At 39.5% G+C, this 22913-nt stretch overlaps 1 protein-coding gene across 1 annotated transcript in view; it reads left to right on the plus strand.

The window, feature by feature from the left end:
• The first annotated feature begins 7456 nt into the window (after window positions 1–7456).
• The window catches only part of LOC121862397, a 67460-nt gene continuing 52003 nt past the window's right edge, over window positions 7457–22913 (plus strand). The window contains exon 1 of the mRNA XM_042360661.1: window positions 7457–7570. The gene's annotated coding sequence lies outside the window, so the exon portion shown is untranslated. The remainder of the gene's footprint in view (window positions 7571–22913) is intronic.

Consider the following 22913-nt stretch of genomic DNA (forward strand, 5'->3'; position numbering starts at 1 on the left):
GAAATCACTTGTAGTACATTACGGACCCTTGCCTACTCATCAGCATTTTGCTTTAAATCGAAAACTCAAATCTGCTTTGTAGCCGATTCACTTCTTCACTTGTCAAATTGCTGAATTTCTCCAAATTGCAAAATGCTCTGGCTATGTCAACACTGTCGACACCCTTGCTAGAGCCATCAAAACTAAACCATAGCCGAGGCACACAAGGTATCATTGTCTAGTTGTTTAGAGAGATCTACACAGTTGCGATTGGCATCCTTACTCCAATCACTATTCTTAATATGGAGTGCCAATTTGTGGTCAATTTTAGCTTGAAGGTCAGAGCAGCGCTCCACAGGTTATCATAACAGTAATCCAACATAAGCTTTTTCCAATCACTCGGTATGGTCAAATTAAACACACGCTTTTTTGTCTTACAATACAACTTCATCCACTTCAATTTTCTTTTATTTCAAAATGTTTTTGGGATGATTTCTTGGAAATCATCAAAGGACAATCGAACATCTTCAGGACACGTTGTGGGAGGATTGATCTAGGCATAACTTTTTCACTAAGGCATGTCTGGAGAAATTTCAAGCGTATTTTTAATTTGTGGGCCTTGATCATCGAAGAGGAGTATTCAGTAACGAAAGGAGACAGTCCAGGACAGCTTGTATTAAGCAACCTATATATGGAATTCTTTGAAAAGAAACTATTAAGTAATATCTTACCACCTTCAGCAGTCTGGTTTAGATAGGTAGATAATGTATTATGTCTCTGGCCTAGTAATGAGGACCTAAATGCTTTCCTGCCACAACTTAATAACTTAGCCCCCTCGATCAAATTCACTGTGGAATTAGAGCATGACTGTAAATTGCCTTTCCTAGACTGTCTGATCCACAGAATAGGTAACACCTTTAAGTTCAGTATTTATAGGAAACCTACTAATGTGTGTTCATACATTCATTATTATTCTGCCACAATAGGGTCAAACAGTCAGTATTTTCAACAATGTTTTTACGTGCTTTGAGAATTTGTAGCCGAATTCATTGATGAGGAATATAAATATATCTATAATATTGGCTCAAACCTTAAATACCCTAGATCTTTCATAGACAAATGCCTGAACATTACTAAGAAATCTTTTTATAGAATCTGAAGCCACCCATGACCATAAGAATCTCCTAGTATTACCATTTCACAAAAAATTTCTCTCAAATTCCTTTACAACTAAAACCTGAAACGTCAATGTGGCATTTAAAAACTCATGCACTGTTAAACAGATGTTAATCAAGAACTCCCCAATAATACAAATGGCTGCATTTATAGTCGTAAAGAATGTAACAGGTTTTACTTAGGCCAAACAGGTAAAGATCTTGTAACTAGACTTAAAAACATAAATACGAGGAAGGCCAGGAATCCAATGCTCTGTTCGTTCATTTGAGGTATAATAAACATTGCATTGACTGGGATAATGCCTCCTCAGTATTACGTTGTAATTCAATTGACAGTAGGCACATCATAGAATCTAGTCTCATTAAATATACCGAATCCGTTAACAAGAATTTGAGTAACGGTATATGTACAAATTTTTGTAATTAAGAAAGTAACCAGGTGAGATTGGGTCAGTTTTCCTCTGACCTGACTACTGACCGCTGTGCTTTAATTAGTAGGGTCATTACATATACTTGACCTCTGTGGACTTGTTCTCACCCTCCTCTGTATATATATAACTTGTTCTGCACTTCTATTTTAGTCTGTACTCACCCTGAAGATGTGAATTACTCAAGCGCTTGAACTTCGTGTTTTTTTTTCCTTTTGGTTATCAACATATATATATATATATATATATATATATATATATATATATATATATATATATATATATATATATATTATATATATATATATATATATATATATATATATATATATCGATAAAATCACGGGAAAGCAGACACCGCTAGATGTATTCAAGACATCTTCAGAACTACGCCTCTGAAGATCTTGAGATCATAGGTATCAGATAATCTTATCCACGTTTTCATTGTGAATCTACATGAAATATATATATATATATATATATATATATATATATATATATATATATATATATATATATATATATATATATATATATATATATATATATATATGTGTGTATATATGTATGTGTATATGTATGTGTATATGTATGTATAAATAAATAAATAAACAAAATGATAATACAAAATAATAAAATAAAATAAATAAAATAATAAATAATAAAATAAATAAATATTGAAGTGATAACAATGGTAACACTATGAGATGTATTTATTACTACCATCCTATTGTACAATTCCAGATGATACTAAATGTTACATAATACTTCCTTGAGATAAATGTATTGTATATATCAGGTGCCTCAAAGAGAGCTCAGGTTTTCAACTGGCTCAGCTATGTTAATATTGTTATTATTATCCACTCTGTATCTGTGTTTTTCTGGCTAAATAAACTGTTACAATTCAATAGTAACAAAACCCAATTGAAGTTTCTTGTTTTATTATAAAAGGATTATGTTTATAATTCCTGAGTGTATATCAACCGTAAGTTCCACTATTTATGAGTGAATGAGAATGAGGACGGCGTTTATGTATATAAACGTGAATCAACGTCCGTTCGATAAAAGTTGGTGTGAGTGACTGTCTAAGGCGTCGCACTGGTGCGTGCTTACATAGATGCTGACATATGGTCTTCTCTCTCTTGGGAAAGTTACCCTTCACGTGATCAGTTCATGTCTTACTCATAGGTAGTGGAAAGTTACAGGAAATAAATCTGAATATAAATCAGATATAAATAACCCATTTGTATAATAAGTTCTGTTGATGAGACAGGGGCCATTACACTGGAGAAGGTCGTGGGTATGTGTCACATCCTACACTTATGGGACAAATTCGTGGGTATGTGTCACATCCTACACTTACTGGAGAAGGTCGTGGGTATGTGTCTCATTCTACACTTATGGGAGAAGGTCGTGGGTATGTGTCACTTCCTACACTTATGGGAGAAGGTCGTGGGTATGTGTCACTTCCTACACTTATGGGAGAAGGTCGTAGGTATGTGTCTCATCCTACACTTACTGGAGAAGGTCGTGGGTATGTGTCTCATCCTACACTTATGGGAGAAGGTCGTGGGTATGTGACACTTCCTTCACTTTTGGGAGAAGGTCGTGGGTATGTGTCTCATCCAACACTTACGGGAGAAGGTCGTGGGTATGTGTCTCATCCAACACTTACGGGAGAAGGTCGTGGGTATGTGTCTCATCCAACACTTACGGGAGAAGGTCGTGGGTATGTGTCTCATCCAACACTTACGGGAGAAGGTCGTGGATATGTGTCTCATCCTACACTTATGGGAGAAGGTCGTGGGTATGTGACACTTCCTTCACTTTTGGGAGAAGGTCGTGGGTATGTGTCACTTCCTACACTTACGGGAGAAGGTCGTGGGTATGTGTCTCATCCAACACTTACGGGAGAAGGTCGTGGGTATGTGTCTCATCCAACACTTACGGGAGAAGGTCGTGGATATGTGTCTCATCCTACACTTACGGGAGAAGGTCGTGGGTATGTGTCTCATCCTACACTTACTGGAACACGTAGTGAACAAATACACGCGGCAGTGGACGACGTACCGCCCGACAACAAACCTGGTCCGGAGTCTGGTATCTCTTTATTAAGTCAGGAGTGATTCCAGTCACGTGACTCTTGTTGTTCAATTGTGTTGTGTAAATCATCACAACAACATGCATGGTCTATAACACGCGTGGTCTATTAATAAATGAAATGTGTGTGGTCATGACTGAAAGTTAGGAGAGTCACATGATGTAGATATAAGTAAGGTGGGAAAAGTGGGATGGGAATGAGTCAGTGTTTTCTCACTTACCTAAATATAGATAACTTCAGGTGGCTGTTTAAGACCTGTGGTGCGTCCGAGTCTAGAGCGCGCTGAGGTGTGACAGCCCCACAAGTTAGAAAACATCCTCGCCATCCACAGTGTTGAGAGACGACGGGTGACACTGGTGCCTGAGCTGAAGAAGTTGAACTGTAAATGCCGTCTGTTAAAACTCCATTACCCCAGAATACGTGGGATTTAATCATACCATTTAAGGCAACACAAGGACTGTGTCAGGAAGAAGCTTGACCCCAGAGTACGATTACACAACGGCAGAGGACGTCGGTGCACGTTCAGGGTTTAAGATGAGACAAAACAACTTTTTTTCATATTTTTCACACAAGAATGGGGCCACAATTAAAAGTTATGTACCCTGAGAAAAACACTTTCTCACATCTTATTGTGAAACAGTTTGGTCTTCTTAGTGTATTGCCATTCGACAGACAACCAGACAAACCTCAGTAGATCTGAAAAGATTTAAAGGTAGCACAAGCCCCCTTCGTTCAGGGTTGATGATTATTATACAAGTAGGTGATGTAAGACGAGTGAATAACGTGGAAAAGGAGATGTCTGACACAGTTATTGTCGAGGGAATTAATATTGGTTACGTGGCGCCTGCTGGAGCTACGTTAAAATATGGTAGAACACGGAGGGTCGTGAGCAGCTCCAGAATATTTCATACCCCTGACTCCTGCACCATCGTAACCACCACCATCCTGAACCTCATCAGAACCACCATCCTGACCCAATCCTGACCTCCACCCTAACCCCCATCATAACCATCATCCTAACCACCATCTTGACCTCCACTCTGACCCCATCCTAACCACAAGCCTTACCACCATCCTAACCATCCCTTAAGACTGCAAATGTTTACCCTTATATAATGTGGTCATTTTGATACTGCTTTCTCACCTGACACTCTACAGTAAGACAAGGTGAAAATGATGACCACTTAAATTTGTTCTTGAATGAATCGAAGTACAATAGTGACGTCGATTTTTACGCCATAGAAGTTACAACACCATCAATAACACACAAGGACGATACGGCAAATCTAATGGTTCTTTACTTCACAAAACCGAGCCACCAAGAAATAGTTGTTGATATTCACGTGTTTTTGTTTGTCTGTCTGTTTGTTCGTTTGTTTTTGTAACGTATACCTGTCTGTATTACCTTGACATGAATTACTCGATTAACTTTCTAATCAGTTGTTACGATAAGATGAGAATAATCAACGATACCTTGGAACGTTTTTTTTTTACATTATCTTGCACGGATGTCTTGTCCTTAGTTCTTTGTTATCTACACACTTACGTTTGCCTTATCAGTTCATTGAAGGATGTTACTCTTTTCATACACACACACACACACACACACACACACACACACACACACACACACACACACACACACACACACACCACTATAATAATAATCATAATAAACAAATAAATTCCTCAGTCGTGGAGAAAAAAGCTACGTGGCAGCTGAGATGCCAATAATTAATTATTATACTACTCAAGCAGATAATTCTTTACTTACATGTGCACTTATACCGTTAAAAGATTCCGTTATTGTAATCAGCCAAATGCGTGAAGCGTATCATCCCGGTATGATTCACTGAGCTGAATCGAAATGGAAGATTATTCTGATCGTGGAAAAATTCGCTGTATTATATAAGTCGTTGTGGTTGTTCTCTTTGGTTATTGTTTATGGTGAATTTGTTACGCAGGTTGAAATTTCTTATAATTTATCTTTGGTCGTCTACTTGTTACATAAATCGACGATGTTGTTTTCTTTGTTTATTGTTTAGCCTACTTTTGGTGGTGAATCTGTTACATAAAAATTACATTAGATCCATTTATTTCATATCACTCCCACACACCTGTTACGATCACCCCCACACACCTGCCACCATCACCCCCACACACTTGCCACCATCACTCCCACACACCAGTTACCGTCACTCTCACACACCTTCACAATCACCCCACACACACCTGTCACCATCACTCCCACACACCTGCCACCACGAAACCTACACACCTGTCACCATCACTCCACACACACCTGTAACCATCACTCCAAACACCTGTCACCATCACTCCCAGACATCTGTCACCATCACTCCCACACACCTGTCACCATCACTCCCACACACCTCACCCCACACACCTGTCACCATCACCCCACACACACCTGTCGCCATCACCCCCACACACCTGTCACCATCGCTCCCACACACCTGTCACCATCACTCCCATATACCTGTCACCATCACTCCCACACACAACTGCTGCCATCACCCCCACCCCCCACAAATGACCGCTTGCACATCATGAATAAAAGTTTCAGTCGTTGGTGTTAGGAGCAAGTTACTAGGGCGACGGCAAATCGTTGACCGAATGAGGATATAAAGATTGTTGGGCGATATTTACCAAAGGAGAGAGAGAGAGGGGAGAAGAACGAAGGGTTGGTGACTCTCGGGAACTGACAGATGTGACAAGGGAGCAGACAGGTTAGGTAAAAATGCTTACAGTAGAGGAGCAAAAAACTGACAAAGTACTTAGTTGATTGATTGACAGATGGAAGAGTTACTACTGTGCAAATGAGAGACGGGGAGGTTTGTCAGAGTTAAAAATCGACTCTTTTAGGTTTCCCCCCCACCCTCCTCTCTCAGAAGGTATAGTTAATTTACTTCTGACAGTCTCTCCGTTTCTCAGTTTGACATCCATTCTGCCTCTCTGTTAGGACTGTCAGCTATCTGTTCTGTCAACCTTTAAGTTTTTTACCTGTCTCCCATCTGTCTCTGTGTACGGAAGATCCAGCATCTTAACACTTACAAAAAAAAACGTCGCCTGGCCATGACTTGCTCCAGCTGTTTCTTAATATTTAAATCAGTACTGTACTTCCTTTAATTAGTGATGACTCAGCAAGGTGAAAATATATATAAGTACAGGTAATATATTTATTTCCGACAATATCTTGTTGCTGAGTTATGGAAGACAGGAAGGGAATGTGTGTGTGTGTGTGTGTGTGTGTGTGTGTGTGTGTTTGTTTGCATGTTTGTGTGTGTTTACCTGCGTGAATATATGGATCTTTTTTATGTGTGTATTAATAGGCAACTCTTTATGTACAGTAACCTAGTGACGCCGGAAGTACATACTGTAAGTAAGTGCGGGTAAATGTCAGAGTGCGTGTGGTAAGTTACACAAGAGGCGAGGTGTTTCAACACTATCACCTACACACCCAACTACACTCCTCCTCACAAATAACCATCATCTCTGGTTAAAACTACATGTACAATCGTAAACATCCTCGGCAAGACACATAGTCAATAATGGTGTTGCAGGTGATAATTACTGAGTGTGGGATGACCAGGTAGAGGAGGTAAAGCCAGTTGAGTTTATCGCCGGCTGTTGTAGAGGCCCACCTTATCGCCTCGGGTTGTTTGATCTTGAAATTGGTCATATGAGGAGGAAGAGAACGTGAAAAATTGGTGTAATGGGGAGTAGAGGCAGAGTGGATCGCGGGGCAGCAAGGCCATCAGCTCACGGTCACAAGGGCTGGGCGGCTGAGGAAGAGCGCGGGGCAGCCCAGAGCCTCACTCTGTGTTCAACCGTCTCCACACTCACACTTACGACTTGGAGCTCAGGTGAGATAACTTATTCTTCTCTGTTTTAATGTCCGGTAGCTGCACCTTGTTGGCAACATCTTATCCATCCCATGTTGTTTACATTCCTGCACAATGACTCAGTATTTTAGGAGTGGGTATCGTTGTTTGGTACAAGATTGTCTTTACTGTTATGGTGCGTGTTTTTCGAGCTCTATGAGCAACATACACTTTCACGCACTAAACAAACATGAAATGGAAACCTGTTTCTTGAAACACTTTACATTACTAGATAAAAATTGAATTCTTGGGCACTGTAGCCGGCATAATACTAACACTTCACTTGGTGGCCAGCGAGTATGAACTGTACAAAAGGATTAAACAGTATTCATAAGGATGACGTCATCCACGAATGGGTCAGGTACAGGGGAGGGCAACACTGAGCAACTCTCACCAGCCAGTTATATTCCCATTTCTTGTCCACTCTTCGTTAAATACCTCCTTGTCCATACATCATCAATCACCAAAAATATAATATGTTTACAGTAAGGGTTTCAATACAAACACAAACTTAAACATTCAACTCTCCTATGAGTGTAATGTTGCTATAGCTGTTTGGTAGTATTATCCGGCCGAGCTGGTAGGCGTCACGCTACCAACAACGTTAATTGATAAAAGCAATGTTAGATAGGTATTATTTGATGGCGTTGTGCAAGGTCGACAGTTGTGTCACCAGTGTTTGATACAATCAAGCACCAGCTCAGGCCTCGTCTGGTAGTGACTCTACGTTGAATGTGATGTAAACAATAAGATTTACTGACAAGGATTTACATCAGCGACAAAGTCATCAATCTCCCCCACCTTTATAACTATATTTTTGTTTGTTTTTAATGATCGGCGGCTGTTTATTACTGATCCTGGCGGTGTGTTGGTGTTACCGGTGTTGTGTTGCTGTGAAAAAAAAACATTTGGACTAAATATGAATTCTTGATTTCTGCTCCCATGACAACCATGGTGAATGGTGGCAGTGACAACAGTGGTGCTTTGTAGCATTGACAATAGTGGTGTTCTGCAGCAGTGATGAACAGTGGCTGTATAGTGGCAACAGTGGTGGTCGATGCTTATGACAACAGTGGTGGCAGTGATAAAACTTGTGACGAGTAAGAGTGAGAACTAAGACTGCCAGCAGTAATGGCTGGTGGATAGAATATCTGAGAGATGGTGAAACTGACAACAACGGTGGTTGGTGTCACTGACAACTGTAAGGATAGCGATGCCTAACCTTTGATAGATGTAAACAAACACTGCAGTATTGGCTGATATATACTGTACAGTAGTTGTTGGCAGTGACAACAGCTGTAGCAGGTGCTACTGATAATTATGACAATTAATGAAAGTGATAAAGGATGTGTGGAAGTGAAAATTGGAAACAGTGATAACTCATTCAGACGTGATGATAAACAGTGACAACAGTGATAATTGATGGTAGTTATGGCGAATCAGTGGAGCTTGTGTGATGACAGAAAATGGATGTGTGAGAGATGAAGATAATGACCTCCAAAAATAAGTAAAAAATTAATAATATTTAGACTTACGATGATGACTTACAGTACCGTGACGTAGTGTGAGGTGCTCTTATGTCTTCAGTGATTAAGCTTTTAGACAATAATGCTTCATATATCACAACAAAGTGAAGGTCGTGTGCTTTATAAGATCTAAACATTGGTAACGGGACAATACAGAGAAAACGTCTTATAACAACTCCAGGTGTGTTGGGGGTGAGGGGCATTATGGCCTCAAGAGCCTTGTTCGCCGCAGTAATTGTGAGACGTTGAGGTAAACTCCTCACATTTACCAAAATTAGAAACAGGTGCAAGAACGTAACATTCTGTGTGTTAGTAATGTCAAATGACTACTGAACCTGCCTACGTAACAATCATGTTTTGCAGTGTGGCACCAATTTTTAGAATATAGTATACCTAAAACTTATAATATTGCTGCTGTTTGAATGAGGTTAAACAGTAAGCTCGTAACCGCTTTTTATTACTATTTTACTCTTAATTTCGTTAAATTTGTATCATATAGTGAGGATCCGTCGGAATAGTCATAAAAGATGAAGAAAACAAATAAAGGGGGGGGGGGAGGTAAACAATGTATCCGTAGACGAGGCTCATACTGACGACGGAAGACACTGCGTCAACACGGTAGTAACGGTTAAAGGAGCCTGGCAGCCTCCATCACTATACCACCTCACCTAGGCCAAATTATCACCAGTATCTCTCACACCTCACTTCTTATCACTATATTCTACCAAGAAGCTTTGCACTCTGGGCCCTTCATGCAGTCTCTGATGTATATCCTTTTATCATATGTAAATGTTGTTTAGCGGGTTCTCCTCCCTTCTCTTAATTCTCTGCTTACATTATATAACAATAACTTCTAAAATGTGACAGTATTCACCAGTAATGCCAATGTCATTATGAACTGATGTGTAATTGACTATAGATCATCTGACGATTAGCCTCCCCAGCCTAATTCACCATATGATTAACCACCCTAACGCTGATCTAACCTAATCTAACCCCACCCCGTAGGTAGCGTTAGGGGTGTTTATTCCTCATGTGAAATAAGCTGGGGATATTATCTTCAGGTGATCCTTGAAAAGTCCAGTAATGAAATAAACACACACATACACACACACACACACACACACACAGACAGTAGGTCACCTCGGAAAGAAAGATGTCTAGAAAAACCCAGTTAAGACACATCACTTCTTGCCTAAATTTCCTGTGAACTTTTGAAATCCGTTATCATAAGTGGCGAGGAAATTATACGATAATATGTCATTTTTTAGCTAATCAGCGTCATTCATACATACTATCCAGTTTATTCCTTGAAAGTTTAAGTGAATAAATTAATTCACTTATTCCGCTGTAAAGGAAAATTCCTGTGAGGTGTAGATTATTCCTAAGCATAATTAATGTCATTACGTAATCTTCCTATTATTCAAGAGCATGAAACACCCGAATAGTGTCTTCTGGTCACTAATTACCTGTTGCATGACTGTTGCTATGAATGGTGACCAGGATCATGAAACACACAGCCTTAATTAACAAAATATATCCAGCTTTGTTAGATTATATTATGAGTTATTAAGCAGTAATATGTACAAAGACGATTTAGCGTAAGAAAATAATAATATAATACATGTATGTGTAGAATATCATTAGATATAAGATACTATAAGACATGATGCAAATGTAGAAAAAGCTGTATAAATTATGTCACTTTTGATAAGTGTTTTGAAAAGTTTACTCGTGATAACAGGATTGAGTCAACATATCCGGAGTAGGTTTTTCAATAATTTTACAGATAACTTGACACTTTGAGTGTACTCAAAATTTCTCCCTCACATAAATAGACTTTGTCCTATCAACGACAGAAGTACTAACAATAATACTAAGATCAAATAACAATGACCCCAAATGAGTAAATAATTATTTAAAGAATATTATTGGACAAAGGAAGGCAATAGGTAGGAGAATAAATCATGGTGAAGTTTACCTCCGAGATTATTATAAGAACATAAGAACATAAAAAAATAAGGAGTCTGCAATAGGCCGGGTGGCCTGTACATGGCAGCTCCTGTCGAGAGTTACTACCACTCTCTATCATCCATGAATCTATCTAGCCTCCTTTTAAAACTTTCCAACGTTATAGCACTTACTACAAAGTTGCTAAGCTTGTTCCACTCGTCCACCACCCTATTTGTGAACCAGTTCCTTCCTATCTCCCTCCTAAACCTAAACTTATCCAACTTAAATCAGTTGCTACGAGTCCTATCCTGCTCGGATATTATAATAATTTTATCTATATCGCCTTTATTGATTCCTTTCACCCACTTAAATACTTCTATCATATATACCCGCACTCTTCGTCTTTCTAGGGAATGAAAGTTTAGTTTCTTTAACCTATCCTGATATGGAAGGTTTCTAAGTCCCGGAAACATTTTCGTCATTCTTCGCTGCACCGAATCCAGTGAATTGATATCCATTCTATAATAAGGGCACCAGAACTGAACCGCATAATCGAGGTGCGGCCTGACTAGCGCAAGATATAGTTGCAATAAGTCCTCCGCACTCTTATTACTTACACTTCTAGATATAAAACCTAATACTCTGTTTGCTTTATTTCGAACATTAACGCACTGTTTTCTAGGCCGTAGGTCCGGGCTTACAAGTACCCCTAAGTCTCTTTCACAAGTCGACTTCTCTAGGTTGATGTTGTTAAGGCTGTATACATTGACAGTATTTGTTCTTCCAATATTCAGTACGCTGCACTTGCTGGTGTTGAATTTCATTTGCCATTTTTCTGACCACTCCTACAGTTTATTTAAATCCTCCTGTAGTGCATTTGCATCCTGCCCTAAATTAATCTGCCTCCCTAATTTGGTATCATCCGCAAACTTGCTTATGCCACTGCTGATCCCAGTATCTAGATCGTTTATGTAGATTATGAACAAGAGTGGGCCCAGTACTGACCCCTGGGGAACCCCACTGGTTACACAACCCCACTCAGGTTTAACCTCCATCTATGCTGACCCTCTGTGTTCTATCGGTGAGCCATGATTTTATCCAATTAAAAACTTTTCCCTCGATACCATGAGCCTTAACTTTTCTGAGAAGCCTCTGATGCGGTACTCTGTCAAACGCTTTGCTAAAGTCTAAGTAAATAACATCGTAATTTTCGTCATTATCTACTACCTCGAAGACTTTCCTAAAAAAAGGTATTGGCCAGTAGGGTTAAGACCGAGATAAGACAAGCAAAGAGGATAATTGAACTGAAGGTAGCAAGGGAGGCGAAGTCAAACCCCAAGGGATCCTTCCGAATGTATCAAACTAAAACATGAGACAATATTGGACCGATACAGTCAGATACTGGTGAGTTAACGGAAAACGACAGAGAGATAAACAATAATCTGAACAGATATTTTTCAACAGTTTTCACCACCTAAAATTTAAACATGAGACCTGAGGCACCGACTATATACAGAGATAGTGAAGAAATAAATTAAGCGAGATAGTAGTGACTAGTAACGATGTTAAACTAATAGACAAACTAAAGCATAATAAGTAACCTGGTCCCGATGAGTTATTTGCCAGAGTATTAAAGGATTGTAAGAATGAGCTTAATATACCCGTAGCAAATTTGTTTAACCTGTCATTAAAAAAGGCGTAGTACCAGAATCCTGGAGCATACCAAATGTGATACCAATTTTCAAGAAGAGAGATAAATCACTATCGCATAGCTAACGTCCAATCAGTTTAACATTAATTGCAGGCAAATTGCTGGAAGCAATAATTTGAAAATCTATTCGAAATCACCTGAAGAAGCACACTAATACGAAAAGTGGAGGCTCACGGAATTGGAGGAGATATTCTAAAATGGATTTGTGCGAGTAAGCATTAATGGCACTAAATCCGATTTGGGTAACGTCACTAGTGAAGTACCCCAAGGCTCAGTACTTGGACCATTACTATTTACTATACTCGTATGCATAAACGACATAGATATACCCTGTAGGTGTAGACAGCAACCTAAGTAAATTTGCTGACAACACTAAAATAGGGGGTGTAATTAAATCTGACGAGGACTCTGCAAAACTACAGGAAGATCTAAGCATATTTTTTGCATGGTCTGAAAAATGGCAGATGAAATTTAATGTGGAAAAATGTTAAGTACTCAGTCCAGGAGATGTAAACAGAAAACCAGATATCAGATGAACAACGTTGTTATAGAGAAATCCGACTGTGAGAAAGATTTAGGCTTAATGATAAATAGGAATCTTAAACCAAGACAACAATGTGTATTTGCTCGAAACGAAGCTAACAAAGTATTTGGGTTTACTACAAGTCTAGCGAGTTTATCCAAAGACTATATCTTGCGCTTGTAAGACCTCACTTGGGTTACGCGGTCCAGTTCTGGTCACCATACTACAGAATGGATATAGAATACCTAGAAAGAATTTAGAGGAAAATGACAAGAATAATCCCGGGCATTAGGAACCTTGAATACAGAGACAGATTAAAGCATCTTAATTTGCACTCCCTCGAGAGACGTAGTGTGAGGGGCGATATGAACGAGGTGTATAAATGGAATTCAGGATTAAACAAAGGTGATATAACAAAGGTGCTCAAACTATCTAATCAGGAGCGAACTCGTGTCAATGGTTTTAAAGTTGACAAATTTAGATTTAGGCGCGAGATAGGTAAACACTGGTTTGGAAATAGTGTAGTGGATGAGTGGAACAAGTTACCGAACATCACCATTGACTCAAATACGCTGGATAGCATCAAATATAGGTCGGATGGATATATGAGCGATAGGGGTTGGGTGTAAATGAGACTGCCCAGAATGGGCCAATAAGCCCACTGCAGTTTCCTCCATTCTTATGTTCTTATGATAAATTTTTAGCCTCCCGTTACCTTAGGCTGGGCAGAATCACAATGTCTTTCATGTATACGTATATGACACCTGAGTCACAAAACTCCTATTGCACCAAAAACATTCCTCTCACACCAGACATCACTCGCAAGTTGCGTGAGTCGCATACAGTAAGCGACGCCCTGACCTTGACTTTCGACCTTTCCTTTTAAGCCGCTGGGACACACGATCCTCCCTGGGCCTCCTGTATACACTTTAACCAAATTTGGAGACAAGTGGGTAATATTAACGGGTTGTGTCGTGCAGAGTCCAGTGCTCGAGGAAAATCGTACCAGTATCCAATAAACCATTTACAAACCTGAAAAAAAACATATATAACATACACCTTTATACCTTATTTTATCTTCTGTCTTTTTTTTATCTCTTGTCTCGTCCAACAAAAAAAAATCCGAGTGGTGTGGGGCAGGTGAGGTGAGACTGGAGGCCGCCACTACCGCCAGGCACAAATCACTTCAAGTCAATTAAAGCTGATGATTCTTACTGGGGGGTAATAAAAATAGCTCATAATAATGACTGATTCAGCATCGTCTGTAATGATTTAATGATTCTACTGCTATTCATTTATTATCCAGATTATCTCTCAATTATCCGTTATCCCCTCCTACATTATACATTAAGGTAAACAGTGATGGTTGGGCCGAAGAAAAAGTTGAAAAAATTATTAAACCTCAGTTAAAAAATATTCCTCGCATACTTCCTCACACTGTCAATATCTTGCGCAGTATATATATAGTCAACTGTTAAGCCCATTTTTACCAATCAGTTATAACTGCATATAATAAAAGCTTCAAGACAACTCTGAGATTTCTTAGCGCCGTATTTTCCAAGTGGTAGCGGCGCCTTGAGCTGTTGTATTGTTTATAGTAATGAAACTTTAGACGCATGAAGTGTCTTCAGTCTGTTAACTGCTCAAGCGGACCACCCTTGAAACCGTCTTTTCGTGATTGTCTTTTAAACTAACTGTAGTCATCTTCAACCACCCTCAAGGTCGCTCTTAGAACAAATTTATTCCACAATTTTTTCTTCGGCATTGAACGTAGAGTATTTCCCTTACCAATCTTCAACACCTTACAGTATAAGGTAACCCCTGAACTAACCTAAAACCGCCCCTGGGCCACTTAAGATCATCAAGATAACTGGCACTACGCGGAAGAAATAACAAAGGTTGCTAGCCGGTTAGCTCCCAGCCTTGACATTTGGAGCAGGGAACCACACGCTCAAAAACTCATCCCTGGGTCCTTGTGGCAGGGAGGCAGGACACACCCTTGCCTAATACGTATCTACTGGACACGTGGCAGATATATACCTGTCTTTTAACCTTGTTACGCACACCTTTTGTAAGCTGCTGTAGACAATACAGCTGAAATACATACCTGCTTAACATTATCTGTTTAACCCAGATAGTAGTATACCTCGTAAACCCATAATTTATAGTGTCTGCTTTATGCATAGATATTCAGTATATTCTTAAATGTCTGAACACTGTTGGCCATACCTCTTGAACAGTATAAGACATACATTCGTAGGACAGTTTTTGATAATAATGAATTCAGTCCGGCATACCTGGTAGACACTGGTGGCAACTGGGGGATGCGTTGCCGCCTAACAAGCATGACAAATTACATCCCCTATTTTACCTACGTCGTCAAGGGTTATGTTGTTTACTAAGGTTTTCTTCTTTCTGTGTGTGTTTTTCCCATCAGCCTAAAATGTTGAAGTACCTCGCACAACGATGTTTATGCTTCCTCTTTATAAATTCATTTTCTGTTTATGGTGTGTTTGCAGATACATTGCACTGTGTTTGTTATCGCCAAGTTGTCATTCAACGTTTAATGCGATTCCCACACTAACGTTTAATATTGGTGTACCTTAGAAATAACCAGACATACATACATACTTGTTTGACGATGATAAAGTATATCCTTGGCTGTTAGTGCATCTTAATAACAAAGGTAGACGTATATAAGGAGACATGAGGGAAGGACTGATTGTTATTTGAAGGTAAGAGCACTAATACCATCAACCTCATCACTCCTCCTACCCCCCCCCCCACCCCGCCCCTCCCACCACAACAAAACATTCACTGTTCAACTCACACTGTCACTAGCCCTTCACACGTGTCCCAGTCAATAAACTACCACAGACTGGCATATGCTGAGTATAATATCTGCCACACTACTACACTATGGTATTGTCACAGTCTTCCATAACCCCCACCTGCCACTTTATCCTAACCCTTTATATTACTACCAGACTAATCCTAAGTTACGCCTGACAGTTCCTCCACCAGTCTGTATTCTCCGAGGCGCTAACACTAGATGATGATGATAATGAAGTAAAGTGGCAAATGACTTTGCACTGGGAAAGGAGAGTAGAGAGAGAAGGAAAGCATAGAAACGAGAAGTATAGTAGGAGGGGGAGATAGCAGGTGGGCTGTCCACCTAGCTGAGACAAGTTGATATGTTGGGGTGGTGGCCGCATGCAGCAGGCGCCCGCCCTCTCTAGGGTGGAAGGTGGAGGGGGGGAGCTAAGCTAGCTAGGTGTTCATTAGTGTAATGGGTGTTAATTTATGTTTGTTAGATGGTGGTGTTATTTGTTTACATATATGTGTAAAATGGGTCTTGTTCATCTATGTTAGCATGGAGGCTCTTGGGCCACCAGCTGTGTGTTTTAGTAGTTCTTCTTCTTTTAACTGGGAGAATAATGGGTCCTCCAACCCTTCAAGTTTGCTCCATATTCTCTGGGCTTGGCTGTGTGTACTGTACATGTGTTCAGTGGTTCGATATTGTATAATTCGTGAAGTTCTTGTCTTTTGGTGGTGTATGGCGGGAGTTGCTTTGATGCTCTACAGATAGCTTTGTTTTGTACTGATTGAAGTATAAGTTGGCTGGTTTTGCTGATCGTGCTAAGTGGTATTGGTGTATACTCTAGGTGGGGGCGGACAAGTGCTTTGAATAGATGTAGTCGAATTTTGGTGTCCATTTTGCTAAATCGTCGTAGTTTCGTGATTGGGCAAGCTGTTTGCGTTGTATTATGTGTTTTGCTATGCCTGTTCTTGTTATTGCGAGTCCCAGAATTTTGCTTTCGTTGGAGTATTGTATAGGTACGTTGTTGACTGTGATTGGTGCAGGGTTTATTTTGGCAATGTGTATTATCATTAGTTTCTGTGTATTGGTTTGTATTTTCCACTTTTTTCATATTCGTTGATTTGCTCGATGGCGTGGGCTGTTTTTCGTGCCATCATCTGTTTGCCCTTGCCTGGATGTCGGATGATTTAGGTGACGTCATCAACATAAGCTACGTATTCTCCGTACTTAATATTGGAAGAACAAATACTTATAATGTATACTGCCTTAACAACATCAACCTAGAGAAGTCGACTTGTGAAAGAGACCTAGGGGTACTTGTAAGCCCGGACCTACGGCCTAGAAAACAGTACGTTAATATTCGAAATAAGGCAAACAGAGTATTGGGTTTTATATCTAGAAGTGTAAGTAACAAGAGTGCAGAGGTCTTATTGCAACTATATCTTGCGCTAGTCAGGCCGCAACTCGATTATGCGGTTCAGTTCTGGTGCCCCTATTATAGAATGGATATAAATTCACTAGAGTCGGTGCAGCGAAGAATGACAAAAATGATTCCGGGACTTAGAAACCTTCCATATCAGGATAGGTTAAAGAAACTTAATTTGCATTCCCTAGAAAGTCGAAGAGTGCGGGGAGATATGATAGAAGTATTTAAGTGGGTGAAAGGAATCAATAAAGGGGATATAGATAAAGTTCTTATAATATCCGAGCAGGATAGGACTCGGAGCAACGGATTCAAGTTGGATAAGTTTAGGTTTAGGAGGGAGATAGGAAGAAACTGGTTCACAAATAGGGTGGTGGACGAGTGGAACAAGCTTAGCAACTTTGTAGTAAGTGCGGGAACTCTGGAAAGTTTCAAAAGGAGGCTAGATAGATTCATGGATGATAGAGAGTGGTAGTAACTCTCGACAGGAGCTGCCATGCACAGGCCAACCGGCCTATTGCAGACTTCTTATTTTCTTATGTTCTTCTTATGTTCTTATATAGGTGGCATGTCCGACGTGTATATTGTGTAGAGTGTGGGCGAGAGGTTACTTCCCTGAGGTACTTCGCTGTATAACTTGATGCTTGGGCCTATGTGGTTACCAATGATAATTTCGGCCTCTCTATTGTCAAGGAAGTTACAAAGAAAGGAAGTAAAGTTGTTGGGAAGTTCTTGGATGGTAATTTTGTTTTTGAGTCCTAGGTGCCAGACCTTGTCGAATGCTTTAGCTACGCCCCTTAATACTACGTTACGTTGATCTTTGTTGTGCATCGCGTTTGCTATGTTTTCGTAAATTAGGGCTAAGGCTGTATGGGTACCTCTGTGTTTTCTAAATCCGTGCTGTCTGGGGTTGTATTTCTCTTCAAGTTCGAGGTGTATTCTCAGTCGGTGGTTAATTATTTTTTCTAGGACTTTTCCCGGTGTTTCTAGAAGAGAGCTTGGTCTGTAATTTGATACTTGAGTGGGCGATTTACCTTGTTTTGGTATAAGTCTGATGCTTGTTGTTTTAAATTTCCTTGGGAAGTAACCAGAAGCAAGTGATGCATTAAAAATGTTTCTGAGTTGGAGTATCATGTTGATTGGTAGATGCTGGAGTATGGGTTTGTTTATTTTACTGCTGCCCGAGGCCTTGTTCTTGAAACTGTTTATTGTTTTGTGAATTTCCTCTGCGGTGATTGGTTTGATCAGTGTGGAAAAATCGTCAAGAGTCTTTATGTCTATGCTGGGACTCGGTTGCCAGATGTGGGTTGTGTGTGTCATGCGATTGGTTACTTGTCGCTCCGTGTTCATACAGAAGTTCAGGTTGTCTTCCTGGCTTATTTGAAAAATTTTGCTCCAATATTTCCTGAATTCAGGTTCTTGTTCTTTGGGTTCAGTTAATTTGATTTGGTCGCTGTTTAGAATGTAGTTTGTAACACTAGAGGTCACCACGATCTCTCTCTCTCTCTCTCTCTCTCTCTCTCTCTCTCAGATTTTGTTTCCAATTATGCTGAGGACATTTTTTCAATTTTATCATATCATATTTTCGTCCACCAGGCCTTGATAAGGGTCATAAAATGACCTGTGCCCGGGTTGGCTAATGCCCGTAAAAAAAAAAAAAAAAAAAGTGAGAGGAGGTTGAGCCAGGAAACTGAGGGAAGAGAATTAGTAGCCATGGTTGAGGGAGAGAACAGGTGGGACTCGTGGCCGCACACCAGATGGACCAAACACCCGCCCCTAAAATTATAGAGGGGGAGAGGAGCTTCCCTGGCCGTCTCTTAAAGCGTTAGTCCTATAGTCCGCCAGTCTACGGTTTATTGTGGAGATTTTGGCAAAAGTGACAATGAGAACGGATTTTTTTACGATTAGGAACCTTCGCTTATTTCACCTGATGATTAAATACTCTAATACCCTAACCTAACCTAATCCCCCCATTTAGCGTTGGGGTTTTACATGATGAGGTGAAATAAGCGAGGGTTGCTAATCGTCTCGAGACCCTTGTACAAGAAGCTGTAGATTCGACAGTCTGGCATGCTTCAATTGTCTGACATTCTTGGGTGTACAGTACGTACTGGGAATTAAAGTTGTTGTTTTTTTGTAAGTAAATAAGTCTATGTGCATGTGTGTGTGTTGATGCTGTGTGTGGCTGGTGGGTGTGAGTCATGGGTGTATGTCATGGGTATAATACATATAACTGTTTCCTGGCTTGTAAAACGTATGAAAATAACACCGTGTGAATAAGCTTTCATTTAAAATTACAACCAACAGACAGACAGACACTCACATACAGATACACAATAAACAGACAGACAGAAGCGCATATACACAGACATGCAATCACGCTTACACCTAGATATACAGACAAAAAGAGAAATATTTGGTTTCCGGGGAACCGATCACATGTAGTCAGACAGGGATACGCAAGACCATGGTAACATATGACTATTGCTCTCTCTCTCTCTCTCTCTCTCTCTCTCTCTCTCTCTCTCTCTCTCTTAAGGTACGACGTGCAATGATTAGCATACATAAGAGCCTTGCACATCAACATCGGCGTGTGACTGAAATTTTTAGTCCTAGTTGTCGTGCATATGTCTGAGGCAGATTAATTTAAACTCAGGTGGCAACAGGTGGTAACAGGTGGTGATAGTATATAATTATATAACTTACTCTCTAAAGTCACTTCAACATACTCTTGACTTTCAACTGTTTTCCCCTGTCATCTTTTACCACACTCCGACTGGAAAGTTAGATTTGGTGAGTTAGGGTAGATGTGATTGGTTAGATTAGACTTTGTTGGTTAATTTAAACGTAATTGGTTGGGTTAGATATGGATGATAGGTTCGACGTTATTTATAACATTATTCAAGATAACCATGATTGGTTCAGTTGCCGTGGTTTAGTGTGTGTGCTGTTTATATATATATATATATATATATATATATATATATATATATATATATATATATATATATATATATATATATATATATATATATATATATATATATATATATATATATATATATATGCTGATAACCACAAGGAAACAAGAAAACACGAAGTTCTCAAGTGCTTTCGTGTAATTCACATCTTCAGGGGTGAGAACAGACTAAGGAATAAGACTTGACAAGGCTAATATAAGTCAAGTCTTACTCCTTAGTCTGTTCTCACCCCTGAAGATGTGAATTACACGAAAGCACTTGAGAACTTCGTGTTTTCTTGTTTCCTTGTGGTTATCAGCATACACTAGGATCACGAGCACCTACAGTACAGTGATTTACTTGCATGTATATATATATATATATATATGTGTGTGTGTGTGTGTGTGTGTGTGCGTGTAGTTATTTTGTGAACATGGTTGTACACATGTGATTACCTAAGTGTGGCCTGGTCAGTAGCCATAGCCTTAAATAACAGGTGTGGGTCCAGGGGTACTTTTTTGTATAGAAAGAGAGGGTGAAAGATTAGAGGTGGAGGAAGGAAGTTATAGTTCGGAAATTGAAGAAATTGAGGAGGAAGTAGGAGGAGGCGGGCTGCCCGCCTTGCTGTGGGTTAGCTAAGCTAATAGTGTGTTAGGTTTGTGTCCTGGGTTAGTTATTGTCAGTCGGTACAGGCAGTAGACAGCCTGCGTGTACTGTTGAGGACTGAATGAGAGCGGGGAGGAGGGGGAATGCGAGTTCTTCATCTTCTTCTTCTTCTCCTTCTTCTCCTTCTCCTCAGCCAGGATGTGTGCGGCCAGTTGTTCATCATTGCCTTTCTCTTGTTTCGTTTCTTACTATGTCCCTTATTTCTAGTCTTCCCTGTAGGATTCCATCTTCTCTGTTTTAATATTTCTTAGTCATTTCACACACTACGGTACACAAAAAATATTGAAAAAATACCATAAGGGTAAAATACACTGGCCCTGGCCGCCAACCCATCAAAGGTCAGATTCTCAACGTTTCTCGCTAAAAGAACTACGTAACAAAAACGACGACATAAATGGTATAATGGAAAAACTAACATAAATTACTGTACACTTTACAGTATATCTCATCTTAATTTCCGAAGAGGAATTAATATGTAGTATGACCCTCTGAGAATACGAACGGCTTACCCAAATGTCAAAGGAACGCAAAATTAAATTGCCTAAATATTATTTCATAGGTTGGATACAGTTACCCAAATTTTACTTATATTTCGATTGCTTTGTGGGAATGTCGGGCTAGTGTAGTTTGCTTTGTATTCATTATTCCTTCGGTTAAGTTTCGGGTGATCGCGTCTTCGTTCGTGTGAGAGAAGAATTTATCCCTCGGCACCATCGCTAAGTGACGCGAAGAATGAATGACCCAGGGAGATGTCCAGGCACGTGTGACGGGCTCGGAGTGGAACGGTGGAATGGAACCATGAAGAGTTTGGAATGGACAAAGTGAAGAAAACTAAAATACTTGATAATTAATTTCAAGAAGAATATCTACAAGATATGCGTTAATAAACTCTATGACAACGAAAGAGGACGAAGGCAAAATAAATTAAATGAACAATGCGAATATACACTTACATCAATTACTAAAATTATATTAATCTTGTATCTCGGCCTACGTCTCTAAAAAGTCTGACAAGAAAACAATAAGTAAAAAAAGAATTAGATCCTATACGCCTTAGAAACTATAAGTAAACACTAATAATCCACCCCTTTAGAAACTATAAGTAAACACTAATAATCCACCCCTTTAGAAACTATAAGTAAACACTAATAATCCACCTCTTTAGAAACTATAAGTAAACACTAATAATCCACCTCTTTAGAAACTATAAGTAAACACTAATAATCCACCTCTTTAGAAACTATAAGTAAACACTAATAATCCACCTCTTTAGAAACTATATGTAAACACTAACAATCCATTTCTTTAGAATCTATAAGCAATAAAAAAGAAAAGAATTACATCCGAAGATTTATGAAATATCCGAAAGTTAAGAATAATGGTGGCCTTTACTCATGAGCCAAATGTCATGAGAATTTATTCAAGCTGCTGGAATATTTCAGGCGCTGAGCTCTGCATCACCAACACCCACATGAGAAATACCACAGATATCACTGAAACGAAGAAATAACAAAAATATATAGATGGAAAATATGACCTTGGAATTAGATAATGATGACATATCTGGGATATGTCATTAACCGTATTAATGAACACTGAAGAAGCAATGGCGTTTGATATCCAAAACAAGAGAAGTGTTATCGTTTAAAACGATAGTTGAACCCTTTGAGGACGAAAGTAACCCATTGAGGACGATATTTTAACACTGAGATTTTTTAGATAGTTTAACCCCTTGAGAACGA

The sequence above is a fragment of the Homarus americanus genome, unplaced genomic scaffold (genome assembly GCF_018991925.1).
Source record: "Homarus americanus isolate GMGI-L3 unplaced genomic scaffold, GMGI_Hamer_2.0 scaffold31037, whole genome shotgun sequence".
NCBI lineage: Eukaryota > Metazoa > Arthropoda > Malacostraca > Decapoda > Nephropidae > Homarus > Homarus americanus.